This window comes from Tauraco erythrolophus, chromosome 4, assembly GCF_009769465.1.
Source record: "Tauraco erythrolophus isolate bTauEry1 chromosome 4, bTauEry1.pri, whole genome shotgun sequence".
NCBI classification, from domain to species: Eukaryota; Metazoa; Chordata; class Aves; order Musophagiformes; family Musophagidae; genus Tauraco; species Tauraco erythrolophus.
In genome coordinates, this window is record NC_141468.1 from 83339474 (window position 1) to 83358558 (window position 19085).

The window sequence follows — 19085 nt, forward strand, 5'->3', positions numbered from 1 at the left end:
TTAAGAAAATTTAGCCATTAAACTTAGATGAAGGTACCCACACTGCAGCCATCTAAAGTTAGATGAGACGAATCCTGCAATAAAAAGCTGGGAGACTAGGAAATGGACTGTTTTCAGGAAGATGATTCTTGTGCTGATCTGACAGAGTTGAGCACCTCTAATGGCCCACAAATATCAAACCCACCTCACAATACTAATTTCAGCCTAAGACTTTGACATCTAAGAAAGTGAATCAAAATAATGAGGACTCCATTTACAACATGCATATGATGAGTAAGTAAATGAAACTATGGTAATTAGAAACTCAAAATCTAGGAAAAAAGTTGCACGTAGGCTGTGCACGTCTCTTTTATTTTTTTCCCCTCAGGTATTAACTTATCTTGGCCAAACCCTCCTTTCTACAAGTTCAGAGATATTTTAATTTTGAACTTCAAATGAAGTGCAAATAAAACACCAAACAAACTTAGGATGTTGCACAATTGCCAGTGGGGCCCATTTTAATTTTTAATGACCTGGACACCTGTGACTATCGCAAGAAATAAAAAGAATTAATTTAAAAGGAATTATTGACATAATATAACACATGATAGTCTGTTAATAAAAATGCATACTTCTAATTGAATGCTGGCACCTAGCCACCAACTAAGCATAACTTCAAAAGCAACAGCTGGGAAAACATCTTTTAGATTTTAATTACAGTAGCTCGTAAGCCACTTATCTTTTCAACTTTTTTCTTCAGAAAGCACTTCTGTTTCATAGGAGTGAGTTCAAAGGTATTTACAAGATGTAGGGTAAGAGAACTAGCTTTGACATAGTCAAACTTCACTTGTAAATTTGGATTCTGGACTGAGACAACTATTCTTAGCTTTGAAGTGTGAGTCCCATTTGAGCCTGAAAGAGTACAGGCTTCAGGCTTACTGCTCAGTTTTTTTATTTCTTTTCTATCTCTAGATGTAGGAAAATAATATCTATCATATTTGTTCCTATCTATTATTTGTATTTTAGTGTTATCTTAGGGCCGCCACTGGAATCGAAGCTTCATTGTGCAAGTCATTTACTATTCAAATACATAGTGAGCATACATAATCCCAAATGATTCAGTCATGAAAGGGAGAAGAAACTATTGAAGAGTTTGGGAAATGGGCATGGAGACAGACCCAAGTCTTGCAAAGAGATAAATGCTGTAGCTGAATCCAGAAAGCTGTTATGCTTGTGTTTACGAATAAAATACGAAAAACCCAATGAGTAGTTACTGTTTAAACTCTAAATGAGTTAAAATGATTTGCTAGATTGGTTACAGTTCTTGCCGTTTTTCAGGAACAAGTCCAGAGGGGGTTATGACTTATTTCATCTAAGATCTGAAGTCTTAGAGTCTGTGCAGCTACTCTAGACTTCCTCCACCATTAAAGAGAGAGACAGAGAGAGAGACAAACAGCCGCTGAATGACTCTTCCACGCTAAGAGAAGTTTCTACAGCTCATCTCTCTTCACTGACTGAAGAAATGCAGATCATGTCCTTCGATTAAGCACCAACATTTTAGCCAGTTAAAATTAAACTAATTGAATCCTACCTCCAATGTCTTTGGGTCTGTGTAACAACTCTCTCCCAAAAGCTAGGAAATTAACTGTCCATCTGTGATTTGAGACAAGAAACTCATCCCCAAGACCATCCATCTTTCCCCTTAAAATGCAGGGATAACTACTAGTTAACGTGTTTTTGTCTGAAATAGAAACTGTACAAACCAAAAGAACCTTTGTTATTTTCTTTATACAGTTAATAAAAAAAAAAGCTGTGGCTATAGAGGCCTTGAAAATAGCAAAGACATCTAATTTTAAATGACACTGAGACAGAGCCATGAACTATAACAACAGTAGCAGATAACCATCAGAAAAAGATTGTTGGGTGAGTTAATAAGTACGTTTGACATAATTGGGAAGATCTTTAAAGAAGACTTTTTAGAATGCTGTGGACCCAGTGAGGTCTTGTAATACAAACAACAAGGCAAAAAAACCCTAAATTTTCTTAAAGATAGATCCATTTATGAAATGGAATATATGAATTGGAAATTGTCACGCAAGAGGACTGAACCTGAAGAGCTCTGGAGGTCTTTTCCCATCCCACAGAAATAACATACATAGGAACATGGCAAGTTATTAAACTTGCTGGGGGATTTTTTTGACTGTAATTCTATCATCTGTTAATTAAAAGGTATCTCTACAACAATTAATATAGAAGACAGATCTGTCTACCTTTTCTGCAAAATCAAAATTTCCGTTAACCTTTTTGTAGCTTCTCAAGACATTATTCATACACAGATAACCGTATGTCTTTGTAGGAAGATAAACAGGATGCGGGAAGACTTGGAGTCCTCTGTCTACGCTGCAGACGTAATTCAGGACAGATTTTTACAAGAAACTAAGAAAAACATCTCTATGTTTTGTGCTTAGGTGTCCTGTCCTTCCAAAATGTACAGGACCTCCAGGAGAAAAGTTGACAGATGGGAATTGTTCCTCTCCATTCTTAGACATGCACGAATCCACCAAAAGAGTTTAGAGCCTTGAACAGTAAGTTTACAAAGGGATACTTCTTTGCACTCAGTTCTAGTCCCTGAGGAAGTGGCAAAACTTTGCCCTGTTCCCTGAATTCTGCTCTCCTTCACGGAAATCTTGCTTGTTTGAATGATAGCTACATAACAGACCAGAGCAGTCTTATATATTTAAAGAAAAAAAATCATACACAAGAATGACCATACCTAACTATGAAAATACCAAAACTTCAGTCAGCACTACTATAATCTAGACACCGAATGCAGAGTTCATCACAAATTTGGGGATACTGTGATCATGTTGTAAAGCCCCAACTGAATAATTTTTGCGTATGTAGCTACAACATCTTTCACAGCAAAGTCCAAGATATTTCCACAAACCTTGCACTCCGCATTTGTATCAAAGGACACGAAAAAGCAAAGTTAACAAAGAACCTGTGATCCAGTGCAAACAGGATGACTGAAGTTTATTAATCATAAATGAGGGTGATGAGTAGTTCAGGAGGCATATAAATGAACTGGCAACCTTGCTGAAAGGTCAGCACCTTTCAATAGTGTACTGCCTCTGCTCATTTCAGTGTGACTTTCTAGGTTTGAGGTCAGAAAGCATCCTAAATGCAACTACTAAATCTGAAGGACGCTTTATGTAATTTCAGTTTTATCTTGTCCCTCTTGTTTAAGAGCTCGGAGTTTAGAAGTGCAAATAACTTGGTAGTTAGGTTTTTACGGGATTCAACAGAAACATTTCTACACGGGTAGCAGCTGCAAATGCGGTGAGATTCCCTTTCCAAGAGTTTGACCTTCTGCTTCATCGCAATTATAGACACTGGGCCAATCCTGAGGTAAAGGACTGGAATCATAAAATTTATTCTTTGTGTTATGGCTGCCAGCGTACTCCAGCCTGTGCTGAGGTTACTGTAGAATAGGGATCCAGTTTTAAAGACTCTTATTTCCACTTTGAAATTTTTAGCAACCAAAACACTTTAGCAATGCAAACTTGCATTTTAGGAATGCAAATGCAAAACTTTTAGCAGCTTTTCTCAATTTGCTAACACCTCCATCTTTTGAATATGGGCTCAGTCCTTCTGAAGGCAACCTTTTCTATGCTATGTAAATTTTGCTTTTTAAATTAAAATAAACAATTAGTTTTTGTGTACATGTCTTCTTTTGTCACAAATATTTGAGGAAAGCAGTAGAGACTTCTAATGGTACACATTCATTTAGATGTCAAAGAGAGTTTTGTACGTCCACTAAATTAAAACATCATTTACTGTCAAGCCTTAAAGAATTTGGCATTTCTTCTGATTTCTATTTATGACAGCTCTCAGAGGACATGCTGTGAAGCACTTTTGCTTGCTTTAGGACCAATTGCATATGACAAATGCATTAGTTTTTAATACCAGAAGTGGACATATAATTTGATGAAGTACGTTTTTATATCATCAGCTGTTGTCTACCACCAGCCTTTTACAAAGGCGCTCTAAATAAGATCACCCCCAGCTATCTTGATAATTCAACCCCTTTTTCCCCTGTAACCAGACCAGAGCTAGCTTGAAATCAACTGAAAGACTTCAAATGGGGTTTGGATCAAGACTGTACAGCTGAAAATTTCCAGAGCTCTTTCTATCATCTCCTTTTCATGTGAAAGAACATCGTTCCCTGATGCACTCAGGCTTTCATAGCTCATCTTCTGCGCGGCTGAGGACCTGCACACCTCCTTCAGGCTGATGTAGGCAGTCCGATAGGACCACATCACATCCATGGAAACAGGTACCCTGCCAGGCTGTCCGCTGTCATATTCACCTGCAATGTCTCTGCGTGTTTTTGAGCACGATTCCAAACTCATCACATCCCTGCAATTGTTACCACTAACTCCCAGTGTGATTCCTCTGAGCTCATTCGTGTTGTTCCAAAGATCGTGGTACAGTTGACACCATGTGTGAGAGAACAACACCTATGTATATTCAGAGGTTTGGCCGCCTGTGCCAGATTTGTGTGGAAGGGTTCTGGTGGCGGGAAAGGGGATTCACCCCCTGTACCTTCGTGGGCTTCCAGACCAGCTCAGATGGGTCTCTGGCCAAGTCGGAGCCCCCAGTCCCTCGGGCCGGGCAGAGCCATCAGCGTCTCTGCAAATGGCCCTATTTAAGTTGGGACAAAGGAGCCAGGGGTGCTTTGTGCTCCGGACCTGGAGTGAGGAGAGGGGGCAGGCGGGGGCTACCCCTTCCCCCAAGCCCTCCGGGCGGCAGCTGCCTGCGCCGGGCCGGCGCCACCCGCTGAGGATGGCAGAGGCGGAGCCGCCGGGGGAACTCGGGGAGCACCCCGTTCCTGGTGTGCCACTGGGCCGAGTTCACCCAGAGAGGACTGAGATCTGGGAGAAACTGCCACACCGACACCGGGTCATTGCAGATAGAACGGGACAAGGTGCCAGAGCTGAGTTTCCCCTGCAGCTGATGGTGAGACGGCAAGCAGCCCCCTGCAGCCAGAATGGACTCGGTGAGGCAGAGACCCACTCGCAGCCCGTGGAGAAGCCACGTTGGAGAAGAGATGCCTGAGCCTGAGGACGGTCATGGAGCATGGGACACATGACAAGGTAGAGACGCATCTATAGTCCATGGGACGACCCATGCCGAAGTGAGTGACAACAACTCCCTAAGAATCCAAGACTGTGGTAAAGCCTGAACCAGAGCAATCCGATGGGGAAGGATTGCATCCTGTGGTTATGCAACTTATGTTGGAGAAGTCTGTGGACCACCTCATGAGTAGAGGATACACTGGAGCAAGGGAAAAGGGTGTAAGGCCTCCTCCTCCTTTAAGGAAAGGAGCAGCAGTAACAACATGGGATGAACTGACCTGCAGCCCCCATTCCCTGTCCCCCTGTGCTGCTGGGGGAGGAGGTAAAGTCGGGAAGAAAGGAAAGGTGGGAAGAGGAGAGGTGGTGTTGTTTTAAAGATCTGGCCTTGTTTTCTCTCTATCCTCTCGAGAAACTGTTAATAAATTGAATTGTTTTATCCTCAAGCCGAGGCTGTTTTGCCCGGGACCACGGTTGGTGGGTGCTCCCTCTGTTCCTGTCTGACCCTCAGCCCTTTTATTACGTTTTTCTTCTCTCACCTCACTGAGGGGAGGAGCGAGCGGCTGAGCTGCGACACCACCTCAGGAAAAGTGGTGGTGGCTGTAGACATCTGCCATTATTTTTGCACGTGATGCCAATATAGTCTGCGTTTTTACCCCCACTAGGTACATAAACATGTCTTAAAGTATATGTTAATTATTAACACATCTGTTTGACTCGCTGAACAGCTGAAAAACACCTCATTAAAGCTTTCTTTTCTTGTCTTTTGATTTTTCAGTGTTCGGTAGCCAGCTGTACACCTTCTGAATTACTCAACACTTGCCCCATATTTTTATCTAAAAGTCAGTCAAACACCAGAAGAACTCAATACTGCAGATTACATTATTTGATGAACATTTCTGTTATTTGTTATATAATTTATAGAACAAAACTGCAGGAGCTAGTCAAATGTAGCAAAACACTACTCATCACATAAACGATTTGATAAAAATATGGAAACAATTGTTGAAGAGTATATGTGAAAAATAGCATTTGGCTTAGGTTGTAGCATACCTGACATATGTAACAGCTGAAAAAGTTTTGAGATTATTTGGGTCTAAAAGCAAATCCCAGTTGCAGGCATCTAATACTGCAGAAGCATCAAGAACTGGAGCTTCGGTTTGGAAAAATCACCACTCATTTACAATTGTAACTGCCTGACTAACAACATTAACGTTGTGTTGGATGGTACTAAAACTCAATTCCTTCTATTAACATACATGTCTTTTTTTAGTATTCTAGTGGAAACAGTAACAACAGTTTTTGTTCACTGAAAAATTAAAGGACATACCTAACCACAGTAGCAATGTCATCAACACCCCTCATGAATAGTTCTAAAATTTTAGGAGGCTCTAAAATATGATTTTATCTACTGACTTACCGCAATAGCAGGGGAAATCAAATCACCTGTGAACGTCTTATTAGAGCAATCTCTCTTTGACATTTCTCTTACATCTCACTTTTACATCTTCAGTGCATTTTTTAAAATTAAATTAAGCATTTACAGGTAAAAATATTTTAAGAAATAATCACATTAGTGCTTTCTAAAAAAAGGAATTACATGTGAAAAAAAAAAGAAATAACTCTGGGACTGTGATCTGAACTACATCTCTCTCTTGCTTAAAGCCTAGAAAGTTGTTCCTCCTGCAGACTGTGGACAAGTTTCAGTCTCTAGATCTTAAGTCACCATTTCTTTTCTTTCAATTCCCTTTTCAGACTGGTTATTTATAAGAATTGCTGATTTTTGCCTTATTTCCCTTTATAGTATGAAGATCTGTATGAAAGGCAGTAAAGCACAAAACCCACAAACCCCCAAAACCCATGAAACCCACAAAAACCTCACCCAAAAGCCAAAACCAAAAACGCGAAACCACAACCACCACAAAAAACAAACCACAAAACCCCATGAAACCACACAAACCCACAAACCACAAAATCCACACAAAATCACAAAAAACCTTCGCCATAAAAATAAAAACACAAAAAAACACAAAATCACAAAAAAAAAACCCAAACCCAAAAATCACGAAACCACAAAACCACACCTCACAAAACCACAAGAAACCCCAAAACCAACGAAACCACAAAAACGATACCACAAAACCCACATAAAATGAGAAAAAAACTTCACCCAAAAAATAAAACCACAAAACCAACAAAATCACCAGAAGAGAGTCGGGGCTGTTCAGCCTGGAGGCCCCGGGGTGATCTTATAGCAGCCTTCCAGTACCTAAAGGGGGCCTACAGGAAAGCTGGAGAGGGACTTTTTACAAGGGCCATGGCTTTAAACTGAAAGACGGCAGATTTAGATTAGATATAAGGAAGGAATTTTTCACTTTGAGGGTGGTGAGGCACTGGAACAGGTTGCCCAGAGAAGTTGTGGCTGCCCCATCCCTGGAAGTGTTCAAGGCCAGGTTGGATAAGGCGTTGAGCAACCTGGTGTAGTGGACGGTGTCCCTGCCCATGGTAGGGGGGTTGGAACTAGATGATCTTTGATGTCCCTTCCAACCCTAACTATTCTAGGATTCTATAAAAAATACCCAAAAAATCAAAAACCTCAAAAATCAAACCACAGAAAACCTTCACCCAAAAAATAAAACCACAAAAAAAAAGCAAACAAAAAAACCACAAAACCCATGAAGCCACAAAACCCACACAAAATCAGAAAAAAACTTCACTCAAAAAAGTAAATGCAAAAACCATGAGAGCCACAAACCACGAAAACCACAAACACCACTAACCATGAAAACCACAAACTGCAAAAAACACAAAACCCACAAACCACAAAAACCACAAACACCACAAACCACAAACCATCAAAGCCACAAAAGCAAACCACAAAAACCACAAACCCCACAAAACTCACACACCACGAAAACCACGTACCACGAAAACCACACACCACGTAAACCACAAACCACAAAACACAAAAACCAACAAAACCACAAACCACAAAAACCACAAAACCCACAAAGCACAAAAATCATGAACAAAACACACAAAACTCACAGGCCACAAAAACCACAAACCACGAAAACCACAAACTACCCAAACCACAAACCACCCGAACCACAAACCACGAAAACCACAAAAACCACAAACCGCAAAAACCCAATGCAAAACCCACAAACAACAAACACTACCCAAAATCCAAAAAAAACTTCACCCAACAAATAAAAACAAACAAAAACACAAAATCACAAAAAAAAACCCACAAAAACCTCACCCACAAAACAAAAAAAACACAAACCCACAAAAACCAAACCACGAACACCACATACATGACAAAACCACATGCCAACCACAAAACCACACAGAAACACACAAAACCACAGAATACGAACCAGAAAACCACACGTCCACCGCAAAAGCACACACTGCACAACCACACACCACAAACCACACACACCTCACCCAAAAAACCCACACAATACAAACCACACAACACAAACTAGACAACCACGCAAATCACACACAACCACGAAAACCACAAAGAAACACACAAAACTACAAAAACACACAAAATACAAACCACAAAACCTCAAAACCACGAAACCACAAAAACCTACCTTTCTTTTCCCGCTTGCTAGTTGAGTAATGCAGTTTGCTGGAGAAACTCCATGCCAGTGCAGCGCTTACCACATTTTTCAGTCAGGTCTTCCAAAGCGTAACTGCTGGCTGATTCTCGGGGAACTTGCCTTTAGAAAGAAATTTTACTGGCTAAGTTTTCTCCTAAGGTCAATTATAATAATGGTTTAATAACTGATTTGTTGGACTGTCTTGAACTGGCAGGAGTGTAGAATCACAGAACGGTTCGGGTTGGAAGGGACCTCAAAGATCATATAGTTCCAACCCCCCCGCCATGGGCAGGGAGACAATAATGTCATATCTATCTGCTATGATCCCCAAATCCTCTTCCATTTTGCCCTAAACAGGAGTTACAAGCTTTCTCATTATGAAGCACAGAACGACCAGGTAAAGAGGACACCACTCTGGTTCTTTTTCTCAGAAGATCACGGAATGGTTGATGGAAATTCGGAAGAAGAACTGGGAAAGTATTACAAGTCGTTTTAATTTCATTTTTTAAGTCATAAATTAGAAGCTATTGGAAAGTCATGATGGAAGGTCACCCAGCCCTAGGTGGGGTACCAGTGATGAATCACTGTATGCAAAGTAAAATTGTATCACTATACCATCCTAATTGCTAAAACTGACTATACCATATTAATTGCTAAACATGTAAACATAACTCATTTACGTGCCAGCCTATTATATTTACTTATATTATTGATTCATAGAAAAGGAAGTGTATATTAAAAAAAATAAAAAATCTTACAAAGCAAATGAAAGATTATACAAGAATGTTTCTAGAAGCTGGCTACAGTTCCCAGTGATTTAGCATGGGACAGAATCTCATGGTAAAACTTCTTACTGATTAGGAGCTGCGATTTGCATGATTTTTAGGATCAGGGATTACCTTTATTATTAACACAAATTCATTTTGTTATTAGAACTCATTGGGGTACATTATTTCATGATGATTTTTTATATCAACATATTTATTTGGAACATATTGATTCAATTGAAAAAGTATATTGGATAATACTGAAAAATTATGTTTCAAATATATCATTTTATTATTTGGCAGGATACTAGGAAAGTGAAGAACTGATTCTGGAGAAAGTTGAAAAAATTATTTTGACAAAAAAAAAACACGTAAATATTGCATCCTGATATGAAATCAAATAAGATTTTGAAATATCAGAATTTTCTAAGGGAATGAAAATTCAGTCACTTCTAATTACACTTTTACATCAAAAAGAATAAAGGTCTATTTGACAATGATTGTGTTGCCTTTTTTGTAATTGTGATTATCTGAGGATCAAAGTGCTACCTGCAAATCAGATAAAGCACCCCTTTAGGTAATGTATAAGACAACAATAATGTTTTCCCTTTTATGTTGATGAAGTAGCAGTGTTCTTTTTTTCCTTTTAATATGAATACATTGCTGGTTTGATCTTATCTCTAAGAAAAAAAAGCCACACAAAAAAAACAAACAGAAACAAATTAAAAAATGGTAAATCTTGCTATATTTTTCCCTGGATTTGTATTTCTTACTTTCACAGCCATGTGAAGGTTTGCACAATCCTAGAATTTTTGAAAATCTCTTTCTACAACAAATTCTTTTCGATATGAAAAGTCTCACTCATCATCTCTCGGGGGGCAATTCAAAACTTTTAACCACAACGAGCAAGGCAGATTCCTATTGCCCTGATGCAGAAAACAAAATCACAATGCTAATCACAAAAGCATGTTTCCCCCCAGTCTTTTGCACGAGGCAACTCACTTCTCAGCCATCAAACTCAGCTCCTATCCTTACCAAATGCATCCTCTATATTTCAGTCAAATTCTGCTGACACCAACAGTTTCTCAAAGGTGCAAAGGATGTGATTTTCCCCATGTCACGCCTTTAAAAGGAGCAAAGCATGGGTCCTACATAGAATTTCTAGGCTCATTTTCTTGATTTTTTTTCCCCTCTCTCTCCAGTAGCTTCAGAACTACATGGCAATAAGGGCAGCCAAAGACTGGAGCAGGTTGCCAGAGAGGTTGTGTCACCTCTGTTCCTGGAGGTCAAGATACAACCAGATATAACCCTCAGCAACTTAGTTTGATGACAGCTACTTTGAGCAATCGGTTAGACTAGATGGCTTCCGCAGGGTCCCTTCCAACTAAAATAGTCTGTGATTTTATGCTAAATGTTTTGTGACAGTTTCTATGGGATGTTTTCTTGATCAATCTCATTGCTCAGGAACAAGCAGCCTGTTTTTTTTTTTTTATGGTTTTTTTTTTTTTTAGTTTGATTTGTTGTATTTGTTGTTGTTTTTCTCTCAGGTTTGATCTCTCTCTTACTATTTCTTATACTTTTTGAGTCTCCCAATGTCTTGATATGTTTCTCTCAGAGGAATTCTTCACCATTGGTACAGGGTTAGTTTGGAAAGGAGAAAAAGGAGAGCCTTTAGTTTTTTATTGACATGCTGCCTGCTGGAGAGCTGATGATCATTAACATTGGACTAAAGGTTCTTCTGTCTTTCATCTGGTTTAGGGCTCATTGACCGGCTCTTGCTGCTATGGTTATGCCCCAGCTGTCATATCTATTCCTCTGCCACAGTTCTGGAGATGGCCAAACAAAAGTTTTGCCTATACCTCACCTACAGCAACTCAAAGTATTAGATTAAACCACAGGTACAGGTGAATTCACACTTACAGTCTGATGGGGAAGTGGAATATCTGAGTCCTAAGTAAATATCACCTGTTTCTGCTGCTCCTGTGATGGAGGCAAAAAATTGTCAGTACCAGAGCAGTGACAGACAGATGGACAGTATCTAAAACTACTGCAAACATTTATTCAAAGACAATGGATCAGAACCCTTCAACACAGTTAGCTGCACATTTATTCTTCTGCTGACTTAGCTAAGGTAATGTGAATTATAACACTATTTCCAGCCATGGTAGTGATATGTTGGAGATACTATTATTAAAAAACAAACAAACAAACAAACAAAACCACAAAAAAAACCCAGAAAACCACAAAAACCCAAAACCACCACGTCTCCAAAACACTCTTGTTGACTTCCTCTCAAAGCTGATACCTATGAATATTGCTTAGAATTTCACAAAAACCAATTGCACGATATAATCAATTTATTGCTATTCAAATGCATCCATTTTGTTTTGCAAGTTTTAGAAGCCTCATTAGAGATTTTAGGATCATTAGAAGTAAGGAAAATTGTTTCCTGATTAATTTCTAGCAAAAAGCTCAGTACTTCTTTCTACCCCTCCGCTACTCTGAGTCTTCAGATTAGAAACACATTATTCTGATAGCTTCAGTGTGATTCAATTGTTGTGAATAGGTCTGCATTTTTACATCTGAAGCCAAAGGATTCTTTCTTCAACTAACATTATATGATAATCAGCTAACGTAGAAGAAAAGCTTATTTCTATACCTGGGGAATTTGAGGAACCCCAAGCTTTGTCCCCATGCCTACACCCAAACAAGGGTCTTTTAGCCTTTTTGAAATAAAAAAATAGCTTCATGCTTGGCTCATTACAGTCAAACCACTGCAGATTAAACCTCTCTATCAATTACAAGCAGCTGAACATCCTTTAGCATCAAACAGAATGACAAAAAGCTACACTGTAATGAGTAATGGCTAAGGCCAATTGCTATTTAATTATGTAGATGACTTAACATCCTTCCATTGATGTTATCAGTGTGTTTCAGGATGAAAGTTATCATGCATTGCTTCGCGACCAGCTCTTAAAGTATGTGAGAGCAGAGGCAAAAAGGAAGTCTTTACCAAACAGAAACGGCTATAACTAGCAAAATACATCAGCCCAGCAATACAAGTCACATTTCACCATGCACCTACAACAGACAGAAGCTTCAACATGCTGTGGAAAAAAAAGAAATTCATACATGACAGCTTACAGTGGGGAGGAAGCTTGAAAGAGAGAGTGACAACTGCAGCAGCAAGAGCCTATGCCATGAGCGGTTCCCATGAAGACGTCTGGTCCCTGAGTTTTATAAGTGAGAGATAACAAGGACAGAGAAGTTAGTCATAACATGAGAGATATTTTAGATGGGAAGGACCTGTTAGGTCATCTGTCCATCCCCCTGCCTAGGCAGGATTATACTTTGCTGTATCTTCTCAAAACGATTGCACAGAACAATTTCACATGAGCAGAGGCATGGAGTAAGGGACATAATAGATCTTTTCCATCTCTAACTTCTACAAGTCAAGAGGTCCAGCCTGCAGCCGGTGTGAGGTGGCTGTGGGCACAAATACTGCAAGTGTTATAAAAAGGGAAATTTGGAGGGAAATTCTACCCTTGGATCAAATCATATGCAAAATACGATGTATGATGTTAGTGAGCACAGAAATTACCCCATAAAGGACATTTTCAATTCAGTCATAACCAGTGACCGCATTTCTATGGGCATGGTGCTGCTTTTTCGACAGCTAGTGTTTGTGCGTCACGTCATACAGACAGATCTATGCTTACTTAAAAGGCCAAATGAACTAAACTATTTCCATTAATATTATTGATGGAATCTTGCACTCACAATTTTTTAAACTTCCAGCTTGAGATGGTAAAAACAGCTATTACAAAAAAGGTTTGCTTGTACATTTACAGTATGGGGATGACAAGCATTGTTTAGCAACTATTATTTTTCATGAATTAAATGAAAACAGCAACACCTGCAAGTACATAATAGGTCAATACTAGCGGAAGGAATGTAAGACGTGTTTTTTATACACATCCTAAGTGAAAACTTGAAAAATATGGAGAAAGAAGTATATAATTGTTCCTTGTAATCCTTATGAGAAACATAAAGGAGGAGGTAATATTCTTGAAAATGCAATTAAAAGACAACAATTAAAAACCTTCTTGCAGGAAACCCTTACATGTGTAAGAATGAAGGGAATCCCACTGATTAAACCTAACCATATATTCGTTTGCAGAATTTGAATATAAAATATTAAGCAATTAGAGAAAGAAAAAAAATAAAACACACAAGCTGTTGGCTGGACCGGTCTTAAAATGAACTGATTTGCCAAGACAAGGTTTTGCAGAAATGAGAAATTTAAATCTGCCTCCGTTTTGTGTTTTCCCTCAACATTAGAGAATTTTTGTGGTCACTACGATAAAATAGGACATAAAGGAGGACTGTCAGAGTTTCAAAACAGTATGAAGGTACATGCATATTTTCCTACACAGAGACTAGTTATTAGTGAAAGGCTGAATCTGAATTGAAAACAGAAAATGTTGGAACAACAAACACAGTATTTTCTATTTAGGTGCTGATAACACGAAGGAAAACATTTGGCAAATAACGACCTCCTAATATCAATCTCTGCAAATAAAATGTTATGATTAAGAATGGCATTCAAATGTGTATATTATTTGTAGAATAAATTTGTAAAATCAGAAATCGTAACCAGTCGTAATGGTTTGTATAACCAGCATACGAGCTTGTGAAAACATGTATATGGCCTAAATATAGACATGTGCACCTCTTTGGAGCTCCTAAAGCTCCCTTGATTTCTCTCTTATTCTGCTGTCATTTAAGTTTTCACTAAATTTATATGTTGTAGATTAGAGTACTTTATAGTTGCTAGATTCAGCAGATTTTCAATAACACTTTTTGATTTTGTACCTAATCCTATGGCAGCCTTTGAGTCTTGATTACAAATGCACAATCAATGTCATTGGAGTAGCTCAGTGCTGATCCGTCTGAGGAAGCAGAGCCCTTTCTTAATTAGCACTTACCAAAGAGCAGCCAAGATGCTCTCTTCTCTTTTGACGGTGAGGAACTGATCTTGTTGAAACTGCATGTAGAGCTTTATTTCTCATACAGATAAATCTTTTACAGAATCTTTCTTCTGTGTCCTCTACAAACTCCACAGCTCCGTTGCTTCACAGTGGAGAGCACACCTGAGAAGGCGTGCTTTTCCAAGACAGATATATTTAGCAAAAATATTTGACTGATGGATTCAGAAACAATCAGTTAATAAGTCTAGAAAAGGAACCTCATATTGAAAATCACTCAGCTAACATGAAAAAAAGGTGACAATAAAAGGGGAAAATATTTTCACTATTTCTAGCTTTAAAAATCAGGACAACAGCTAAGAAGGGATATAAGAACTAGTCATCTCAGCCTTGGGGCACAGACCTAGAAGGAAACTAAATCAGACTCTAAAGCATATAGAATTATTTCTCTGATGAAATACCAATCAAGTGGAACCACAAATAACTTTCCCCTATCAGCTAACACAGATTAACAGGTACCAAAATCACCTTCCAAAATAGTAGATGTGGAATAGAGTGGGGATATTTTTTACTTTCTTCTGCTAAGGATTTCATAACTTCATCAACATAAGTATGTAATGAGAAAGAAGAGACATATAAATTCTTAAGAAATATGCCAAATACTTAATGCTTCTTACGCTGCTGAAATCACATGTGGATTTTCAGACCAAATGCTTTGATCAACTTTCAGCCTTTAGACAACACTGAGTCTGTAACTGAGTCCCCTCATTTTGCTCATGTAACATTTTCAGCAATGCCCTTTCGACACGAGCAAATGAGCTCCTCTACCTTTAGGTATCACTGCATTAATACCGAGGCATCCATTTAGCCATAAGAATCCATTCTAAAAAGGCAAAGTACCATGGTTTTTGGGGAATTTTGGGGTTTATTGTGGAATCTAAATAAAGCTCGTCAGTTCCCCTGCATGTCAATAGAAATCTAAAGAAAGCAGCAATATTTTTCCCAGTGAAATCCTGCCCTACACACTGTTTCACTTTAAAACAGGATCTTTTGCTAGAAAAAGAAGAACAAAAAGTCCCGATGGATTTACCATATTGTTTGTTCTTCCCATACTATTATCTTTTCTCTCTAACATACGCAGGCCACAGGCTGCTTCAACTTGAGGGGCCAGCAGCAGGAGGGAGGGCACTGCACCACTTGGCCCACTGCGCTTAATAACACGCTTCTGATCCACCGAGCAGAAAAAAGAAAAGTGGGCAATGGTGCCAAAAAATTCAGAGTCAGTCATGCTTTTTGAGTTTTGTGATGTCACAGCACTGTGTCTCACTCAGCAGTATGAGGCTACGTCAGGCGTGCTTGGTTTCTTAGAAGTGATCCAGGTAAGAATTTCCATGCTCATCCCTACACATGTGCTTCGTGCCGTGTGAGCAAAGCCCTGATCCACCAGGGGCATGCCTTGCCTCTGCAGACCACTATAATATATCATTTTCGGTTCATTCTTTTTAATTACTTTTTTTTCCTCCGGAAGATTTCTACAACCACAGGCAATCTTAATCCTAATAAAGTGAACATTTAATAAATACTACTCGTGCAATTCTTAAAGGCCCTGTTGAATTCTAATATAGAATCGCTTTATTTTAAGCTTTGGGATGTAGACGATGAAGTGAACAGAGGTGATTCAGAGTGAGGGCAGCACATTGTCACCTTTCTTACTCCAGAAAGACACTCTTCTGCAGTGTTTCAAATGTAGGGAAAAGTCTAGTGATTGATTAGCTAGTTAAGTGATAAGAGGTATATCAGGCAGGGATGCAGAAAAAGTACAGATGATAAGGACAATCAAGTATCCTTGATCTGAAAAAATTACAGTGCTTTCTAATCATTTAAATTATATTTTTAAGTGAGAAAAATCTACTGCACTGGGTATCTAATTTTCTACACACTTTCTTTTTTCCTTTTTTTTTTCCTTAAAGACAAAAGCTATGAGAATTGCGTCCATTTTTCCAGTGGTGTGATCTTTCCTTGAGGAGGAACTTACTGGATCATCAGACTTTCATTTGTCCATATATTTATATTCTTTGATCTCTTACTGGCATGTTGTAATGCCAATAATTATATGCTTCTCCTGTTTTTTATGATACCATGTGGCATTCTATTATGTTTTACATTATTAACAATATTATACCTATAATACAATTCTGCCAAATCAGGTTGTGGAAGTTGTACAGTATCAGGTAGGCTATTAGGCTTCAAATTAATGATCTCTATAGGTCACAGGCACACTAAGGATACTCATAAAATATTTTCATTGTGATTTTCAGGACCTTGTACAATTATATTAATATTTCAGATATTTTATGCATTTTATGTTCAAAGGGGAGGGATTTTCATGATCAGATGACAACTTTCCATTTTCTCATTATTCAGCCTCCACTACCATAAAGCCCTGTGCTGTGGTGATTCTGATTTTGCTTAAAGAGGACTTGCAACAAATTCCATTAATATATCAGAAGCATTAACTGACCTGGTTGGAGTGGTTACTGTCAGTTCATAAGCTCTTGTTATTTGGATGTCTTCAGCCTAAGTTTCAAACCCCTTTTCTTCCTTCACATTTGTTACGGTAGGGCTTGAAAGACTCACTAATTCTAATTTTGTTTCTTTCTTTCTTTTTTTTTTTTCAGTCACTTGTTAACCTACAAGAAGTGTTTGTTTCCTTCCTTGCCCATGAAAGTTTGTATAGTCTTTTGATAAAAGACACTGTCATGAGGAGTTTTTCTGTACACATTGAAACAGCTTCTACTGTTTTGTCTGGTAGGCAGCAGTAGTTTTCTGGATCACTATTTAGAAATACAGTAGTTATTTATATACTATCTCCATTAAGAATAAATTTCAATTTTTACAGGAAACCTTAATTTTCTTGACAGAACTGTTTTAACTTTGCATCTTTATCACTTTCCTTTCTTTGTCTTTTTATCCTTCTCTGTAAGGAGAAACAGACATTAATTTCTAGTGCTTTTCTTTTTTTAGAAAATTTTGACTGCTATTGAAAGGTTTCTCAAGTGCTTTGTACAAACTCTGCAGTTTCCAGAAGATAGCCAACCACCAAAGAGTGAACTACCTCTGAGGACTAAGTCCACATCTAATACAATCTAATTCACCAATCATGGTTATCCTATGAAGACAGATAAATGGCTTTAGTTGTGTTTTTCCCAGAGTTATCAATATTTTAACATAATTGCCAGATAACAGTGAAAGTAGTAGGAAGTTAAGGGCAGAAATAAAAGAGTGTTTTGAGTGCTAATATTCTTGGAAATAAAAATAAAGCTCAAGTAGTTTGGTTTTTTTTTCTCATACAGATGTGCACCAGGACAGGAGTCACGCATACTGTTCCTCAGCATGACTATCCTCTCTACAAGTCTTAGACCTGCTATACCCTTCTCTAGTTACAGTCTTACTCATAAATCCAGTTAGTGTTACTGGTATCTATTTGGTTTTCTTCTAACCACCTATCTCTACTTGAGACAAAACTACTGCTAACTAGAGCACATCTGGGATATCATCTCTGCTTTTGTTACCCTGTGGATGATAAGGTCAATGCTGCTTTGCTCTGCTTTAACTCTCAAGGAGCAAATCCAGTTAGGCTTTGCTGTGAAGTCTCCTATGAAGCAATGACATTAGTTCCAGTCCCTATCATACTATACCCACAGATCAAAGACTTACCAAAGGCAAAGCCAGAGCAAATCAATGTTCTTTATAGCAAAGTTTCTAGTCATTCAAAAGGAGTTGTCATACTCTTCTGCTGACCACTAGCTTTGGTCAGATAGTGAAACCAACTACTTGGAAACGCAGGCAAGTCTCCACTCTAACTGTACTTTTGTACACTTTCATGAGTACAAAAGAAAAATAGCAATTAACATTCACACAGTCAAAAAAGAAACAAGACTCAGTTAATGCAACAAAAGAGATACGAGTGAAGCAACTACGAGTAATCTGTATTAAGCAATGTAATTTAACTTTTTTAAGTTGGCTTTTCCCTTTCCTCCCCTTGGCAGGCACAAAGCGTTCCAACCTAGCTGGGGGTCCAGGTGTGCAGATACATACCTCACCAAATACTGCTATACCTTTTGTTTCAGAAGATGAAAATACTTTTTTCATATAAAAAAGAAGTGGCATTCAGTCGATAACAGCCAGGAATTGGGGAGGGACTTAAGAGAGTAACAAAAGTTGAGAGAGGAAGCAAGGAACTAATTTGTACCTTGCTTTTAAGGGTCATTTTCCCCTGATTCAGTATAGAATTAAACCCTGGGGGATTTAAACTATTTAGGCAAATAGTTATGTGCCTTGCTGAAAAAGGACAGTTTGCTGAATGATGTTTTATTGAATCAATGTTCTGCTACCTCCAATGAAAATCTAGCCACGGTCAACTACTAATGACAATCCTGTGCTTTGTTTATTTATTTATTTCCAAAGGTCATGCATTTGTATCCTGAACATCTCTTGTCTCCCATTTATTATACTATTTCAGGGTTGGTTAATCTTTACAATATTGAATTATGTAAGTTTCTAAATGTCGTGGGTTTTTTTAGGACTGAGGGTCGAGAC